The sequence below is a fragment of the Euprymna scolopes genome, chromosome 46, assembly GCF_053919585.1.
Source record: "Euprymna scolopes isolate OS-2025 chromosome 46, ASM5391958v1, whole genome shotgun sequence".
In the NCBI taxonomy this organism is placed as follows: Eukaryota; Metazoa; Mollusca; class Cephalopoda; order Sepiida; family Sepiolidae; genus Euprymna; species Euprymna scolopes.
Genome location: NC_136527.1, coordinates 191,088,979 through 191,095,338, shown reverse-complemented (window position 1 = coordinate 191,095,338; position 6,360 = coordinate 191,088,979). Strand labels below are relative to the sequence as shown.

General features: G+C 33.7%; 1 non-coding gene across 1 annotated transcript; it reads right to left on the bottom strand.

Moving 5' to 3' along the window:
• Positions 1-739: 739 nt before the first annotated feature.
• Positions 740-902, bottom strand: LOC145271518 (U1 spliceosomal RNA). Its single transcript, XR_013865929.1, has one exon. It is a non-coding gene; the product is annotated as a U1 spliceosomal RNA (small nuclear RNA).
• Positions 903-6,360: the final 5,458 nt, after the last annotated feature.

The window sequence follows — 6,360 nt, the reverse complement described above, 5'->3', positions numbered from 1 at the left end:
AGAGAACTGTCGCTTTTGGAGCTTATAAGATGACATTAATAGGTCACTTCGACATATCCTTCACATCGTCCTTTGCGATGTTAGTGCTTTGTTCGCCATTTGTCTCATGCATCTTTTTGGATGTCGTCTGATTTTTTCCTAACATTTTGGATAAGTTTATGTGTTCTTAAGGTGTGGGGACGTTGTTTATCTTTGATCAACAAAGTTTCCATGTAATGATCAATCGTCCTTTTTATAAACATTTTGTTGGTTTTGAGTTTTTTCCCCCAACTTGAATATTTCCTGTGCCGTACGTCATTCTCATGTTGATCTATGGTTAATCTTCTCTCCAATTCAACAGACATTGTTTAAAAATTAACATCTTTTGTTTCTAAAACAAAATAGAAATCATACATTACATTATCATATAATAACAATTAAATATTACATTTATTTTAATATTATCATAAGAAATAGTTCAGAAATTTTGTAACATGGCTTATGTCCACACTGCGTATCGAAAGAAGACACTTTCAGTAGCTGTAGACGACAGCTAGACGAATTCCTCACGATTAAACGTTGATTACATTTACATGCAAATTAGATACAATCAGAACGTTGGAATTGAAGTGGATAATAAACTGGTCGAGAGAAATGGCCTATTTCTTGGTATTACAGAGATTAAGCGGAGGGAGTACAAACCTACGAGTGAGAGGTACTTGGAAGAAGTAGGGAAGGATTTCTGATTTTGATTGTATTATCGGGGTGAGCGCGAACGCAGACCCCACACTTAGAAATAGCATGTCCGAGTCATCCACATTTGGGACGATCGCAAAGGTCAACCCAACCGCAGTGCAATGGATGGGCCTCGCTCTGGGGGAACGACCTTAATGATCACCGTTGCCCCTACATCAGGTAAGTATATTTTATTATGCGCGCACCACTGTTTTTATATCACACTTCTATACTAACCACCAACAAACACCAATAAAAAACTAAAATACCTCCACATAATTCTCACCAATATCAGTATATCACAACATTTCATTCACTAATAACAACAATCATAACAAATAATTTACTATCATTTAAACTTACCAACATTTTCACAAAATAACTCAATTCTTAACGGAACTAAAATTATATTGTACGTACCCGTTATGGAATGAAGTTTTCTGAAAAAAAGTAACTTAATTTGATCAAGTACTTTTTTTATAGAGGAAATCAACTTTTATTGTAATCGATCTATCACCGCCATTTGGCTATTTAGGGACACGAGGAGGGGTGGCTTTATACAAATGACAAAATGAAAAAATGATTTAAAAAACACAGAAATTCTGTAAAATAAGTGAAAAATATATATCTAAGCATTTTTTCTGCTCATGTTTCAAAACAAAATAATCTCGTCAAAATTTGACAAACTAAGCGATGATTGGAGTTATCTTCTCCTGGCGTTCCTTTCTCCTAAGCGAAAAAAAAAGATGGCCGTTACCTGATCGATCTCATTAAAATTTAATTTTCCTTCGTAAAACAAAAAAATAAATAAAAATAAAAAATAACTGCTGGACCAAATCAAGTGATTTCTTTTTTCATGAAAACTTTAATCCATAACGAGTACATACAATATATTTTTTTCAATATTTTTATTTTTTGATGTCTTGATTAAACTGTACAAGCACCCATTATCATATCAAAGCACGGATGAAACAAAAATAAAAAACAATTATGATCTAAAGAGTTATTTTCTCTTACATGAGCAGTAATTTAAAAAAATGCCAATAGACGCTATATATATTTTTTCATATATTAATCTCAAAGAATAATTTGCGTCGTCGTCGTCGTCGTCGTCGTCGAGGTAATCGATAATATAGCATAGTTCCTGGCTTTACTATAACAGTTATTTTAGGCAAACAACGCTTATAATTAATGTAAATGATATAAAATATACTTTTAAAAGTTGTATTTGTACCGGCAGAAGGAAAACAGGTTTTGTTTATCAATTTTAATGTAATTACGAAAAAAAAAAAAACACCAATTATTTATTCTGCTAATTTGCTATCGATCTTTCAGAAACAAATTAAAAATAACCAAATTTTTATGTGTAATTATTTTATACACTAGAATCATGTATACATATTTTTGTACAAATAAATTTTATTCACTTTTATTTTTGAGAAAAAATATTTTTCTCAGTACGCCACACACAGTTTTATGTACACACACACACACATAATCGGACACCTACTACACACACACACACACACACACACACACACACACACACACACACACACACACACACACACACACACACATACGCGCGCGCGTATGTGTGTGTGTGTGTGTGTGTGTGTGTGTGTGTGTGTGTGTGTGTGTGTGTGTGTGTGTGTGTGTGTGTGTAGTAGGTGTCCGATTATGTGTGTTTCATTATATGATACAGGATGAGCCTTATTAAAAAAGACACCAGAAGACAAGAAACATTTAAGCGTGGTAAGCCATGGAGCAAGTCCATGTATTTATTTTTACTAACCACAAGGGACGCAACTCTTGTATTGTTTTATATTAAAAAGTTGACCGAAGGGGACATAACTCATAATATGACATCCCTCTTTTCCCCCCAAAAAAATAAAACAAAAAGAATAAAAATTACATAAGGAAGGAACGTTGACACTAGTACAATAGTGTGAGAGTCCAACTAAGGGCTGTTCTTATCATAAGAAAATTTTTTGAGTGGTCTTATTATACGACCGGATCTGGATACTTTCTGAGTTCCAGGATGAGTGTTCAGTGTTTTGTGGGATGATCAGATTTTAGGACGATGTGGTAGTCACTTTTAAAATGTCCTATGCGATCGAACTGACTTGCATATGCATTTTTTAATTCGATGACGGAGTTAATCGGATCTTTCTTTTGTTGAATGGTGCAGTGGAGGCTTATCAGCTCCAAGTCTCTGAGAGAAGGTAATCCTATGATTGTAGGCCCTTCTGTTGTGACAACAAAGAATTTAAAAGTTTTGAACTTGTCTTTGTGTCCGCATTGTATGTAGATCGATCCATGCTGTATTATGTTTGAGCCGTTGTATGCTGTCAGAATCGTGTGCTCTTTCTTTGTGGAGCCTGGAATGGGTTGTCCTAGGTCATAAACTCTGTTGGGAAACATGTTTCGAAAAGTTCTTAGAGTAAGCGTATTCCCTTCTGCACCTGTGTCCACCTTTGCTTTGAGTATACGAGTGCCTGTTCTATTGGGAAGCTTTATTTTAAGTTCCGTTATTATTTCAGTACGCTCGTCTTTTGCCTGATGAATCGCATTAAAGTTTAACTGCTCAAATTCTCTATACATCTCCTTGGGCTCAGATTTTACTGAGCAGATTTCACTGTTCCGCTTTCTGTATCTGTTTTCTTGCGGCTGCTTTTGGCTGTTCGTCGTTTTTGTTTGGCTGTATTTTCTTGTGCCCTCCTTTTTGTTAGTGCAGACTTTCGCCCAGTGGTTCTTTTTGTCACACGCTGAGCATGTGGTGCCCCAGGCTGGACATTTTTCTTTTTCATGTTTATTTCCACAACGTCGACATTAGCTTGTTTTTAATGCACTAATTTCCTGACAATCACCTCGAATTTCATCCATTTGCCGCATGTGGTTAAGGGACGCTTCGTGCGTTCTACCACTATTTAAGGCCTCTTGGAGTGTAAGCCCCATGCCTTTCAAAAGTAGAAGTTTTTGTAACTCCGGGTGTCTAGTGCCGGTAATCATTTGTTCAATGAGACGTTCTTCAGTCTCTTGGTTATCCCTTAACCTGCATTTTTTTGCTTGTAGTTTACATCTCGCCATGAAGTCGTCGATGCTTTCCGTATTCTTCTGTTTATATTCACGCAGATAGAAACGTGCAATACGAAAATTGGTTTGGGGCTCTAGACGCTTCTCAAATTTACGCCAAATTGCCTTCGGGTTCGTCCGGTCAGCATCATCGTCAAATGTCCAGGCATTATATCGCCGTAACCCTTCCTCACCAGACAGCAGTACAATGTGGTCGACCTGCTTCTCGACGGGAATGTTTTTTTACTGAGAAATATAATGCACACTGTTGCTTGAAGAATCTGAACGATTCAAATAGTTTATCAGACCCCCAGTGCATAACTGGTTCGCTTGCATTAGAACTCATTTTACTTTAATTCAATTATTGTTTTTTTTTAATATTAGTATTATACTAATACCCACCTTTTTTTAAATAAAAAAAAAACAAAGAAAACAAAACAATGACATGACTGAATGAAATTGACGAACTTACTTCGTGCATCGATTTTTTTTTAAGATGGTGCTTGTCGTCGTCATCACGTGCGTTTACGCGCAACACGATGTTTTCTTTTGCGTTCATTCTATTTGTGGATGGATTTCTTTTCTTTCTTTTTTTTAAGAAAATCCCCGTAGCTGCCACCATGTACGATTATGTTTGTTTCATTGTATGATATGGGATGAACCTTATTAAAAAAGGCATCAGAAGACAAGATACATTTAAGCATGATAAGCTATGGAGCAAGTCCATGTATTTATTGTTACTAACCACAAGGGACGCAACTCTTGTATTGTTTTATATTAAAGAGTTGACTGAAGGGGACATAACTCATAATATGACAGTAGGGTGCAAGCAAATTACACGGCGATCTGAATGTTGTTCAGTATCGATTTGTGTTCTGCATATTTTTCCCATATTCCCATCTGTGAGTGGGGTCATTTTACAACATTGCACTACTTCTTTATCAAAGGAGGAGGTAATACATGGGATGGCGCAAAACATTACAAGGAAAGCCAGAATGGTGACAACGCGACACATGGCTAAAATGCACAAACAAACTAGAAACTGGTACTACACTTCCATCGTTAGTCGTTGATTGCATGTAAAACATCAGATTTAAATCTGGAATTATAAGTTCAGGTCATCGTAAAGTTAACGGAATCGAATCTGATAAAAATAAGTCGCTATTTTCATAAGGTAATCATGTGATTATTGTTTTGTTTCTTGTTGGTTCAAATCTAGTTTTTGTTATTTGATTGACTTCGTTATTTGTTCGATTCCTTCCTTTTTGAATTGTTTATGTGAAATATTCAGTTTTGCATTTTTTTTATATTTGGATTATTTGGATTACTGTTCTCATCTTGGATGTAAACAGTAGTTCGACTAATCCAAATCATAATGAAATGCTCAATCTTTTACACGAGGAACAAAATAATGATTACACCGTTTTACTTCTTGTAATAATTTCACGTTTAAAGCGTGTTTTTCATCTTCTAATTTTGATTCTTTTATATTTTCATATATTTAATTGCTTAATGAATTGGATACACAAAACAAAATTTGTATCAATTCACTAAAGATTATATTAAGAAATCCTAACAAACAAATTTTCTGCGTTGGACACAAAAGAAAAACGATTTTCTTTTTCGTATGAAATTCCTGGAATGGAAGGTAAGTTTTTTTTTTTTTTACTTTACAACAATATTATTCAACAACTTTAAAATAATCTTAAATATTAAAATGAGTTTTTTTTTTTTTTTATTGCAATCCAATAAAAAATATTGGTTTCGTGAATAAAATATATATGAAATGTGACCATGTGGGTCAATGTCAAGTTTCTTTCCAACTCCTCAAAAACCTTTAAACTGACGACTTTTCTAGGTTTTCAATGGTGCTGAAAACGAATATCACATGTAAATTTGGGGCAGATAAGTAGTTTTCATGATATGAAAAAATTACTTTTTTTTTAAAAGTATTGTGGATATCACTGTCTTAGATAAATTTAGCGTAAAAAAAGCACCCGTCTTCTGGTCACCTAATAATTTGGTCATATAAAACAAATTTGAAAATGAAAAAAAAAATGAACGAATCTCTTAGTAAAAAATAGCGCCGGTTTTCGGGGGTGCTGAAAACGAATATAACACTTAAAAATTGCTTTATGATCTGAAGAAATTACTAAGTGACCAAAAAGTGGGTGCTCATTTCACGTTACTTTTATATAGGAAAGTGGTCCCCAACTTATTGAAAAAGTAATTTCTTCATATCATGAAAACTACTTATCTGTCTCAAATTTAAATGTGATATTCTTTTTCAGCATCACTGAAAATCTATTCAAGTCGTCATTTTAAAGTTTTTTTTTTTAAGGAGTTGGAAAGAAACTTGGCATTGACCAAAATGTGTTTATTTAAGTAAAATTTAAATATTAAAATAATTTTACAATATGTAAGGTACGTTATTTTTTACGCTTAAAAAATTCCATTTAATACCTTTTAAAATAATAATAATTCTTTTATTACGTTTACATAAAATGATTCTTTTATTTCGTTTACATAAAATGATTTTTTTATTACGTTTACATAAAATGATTCTTTTAT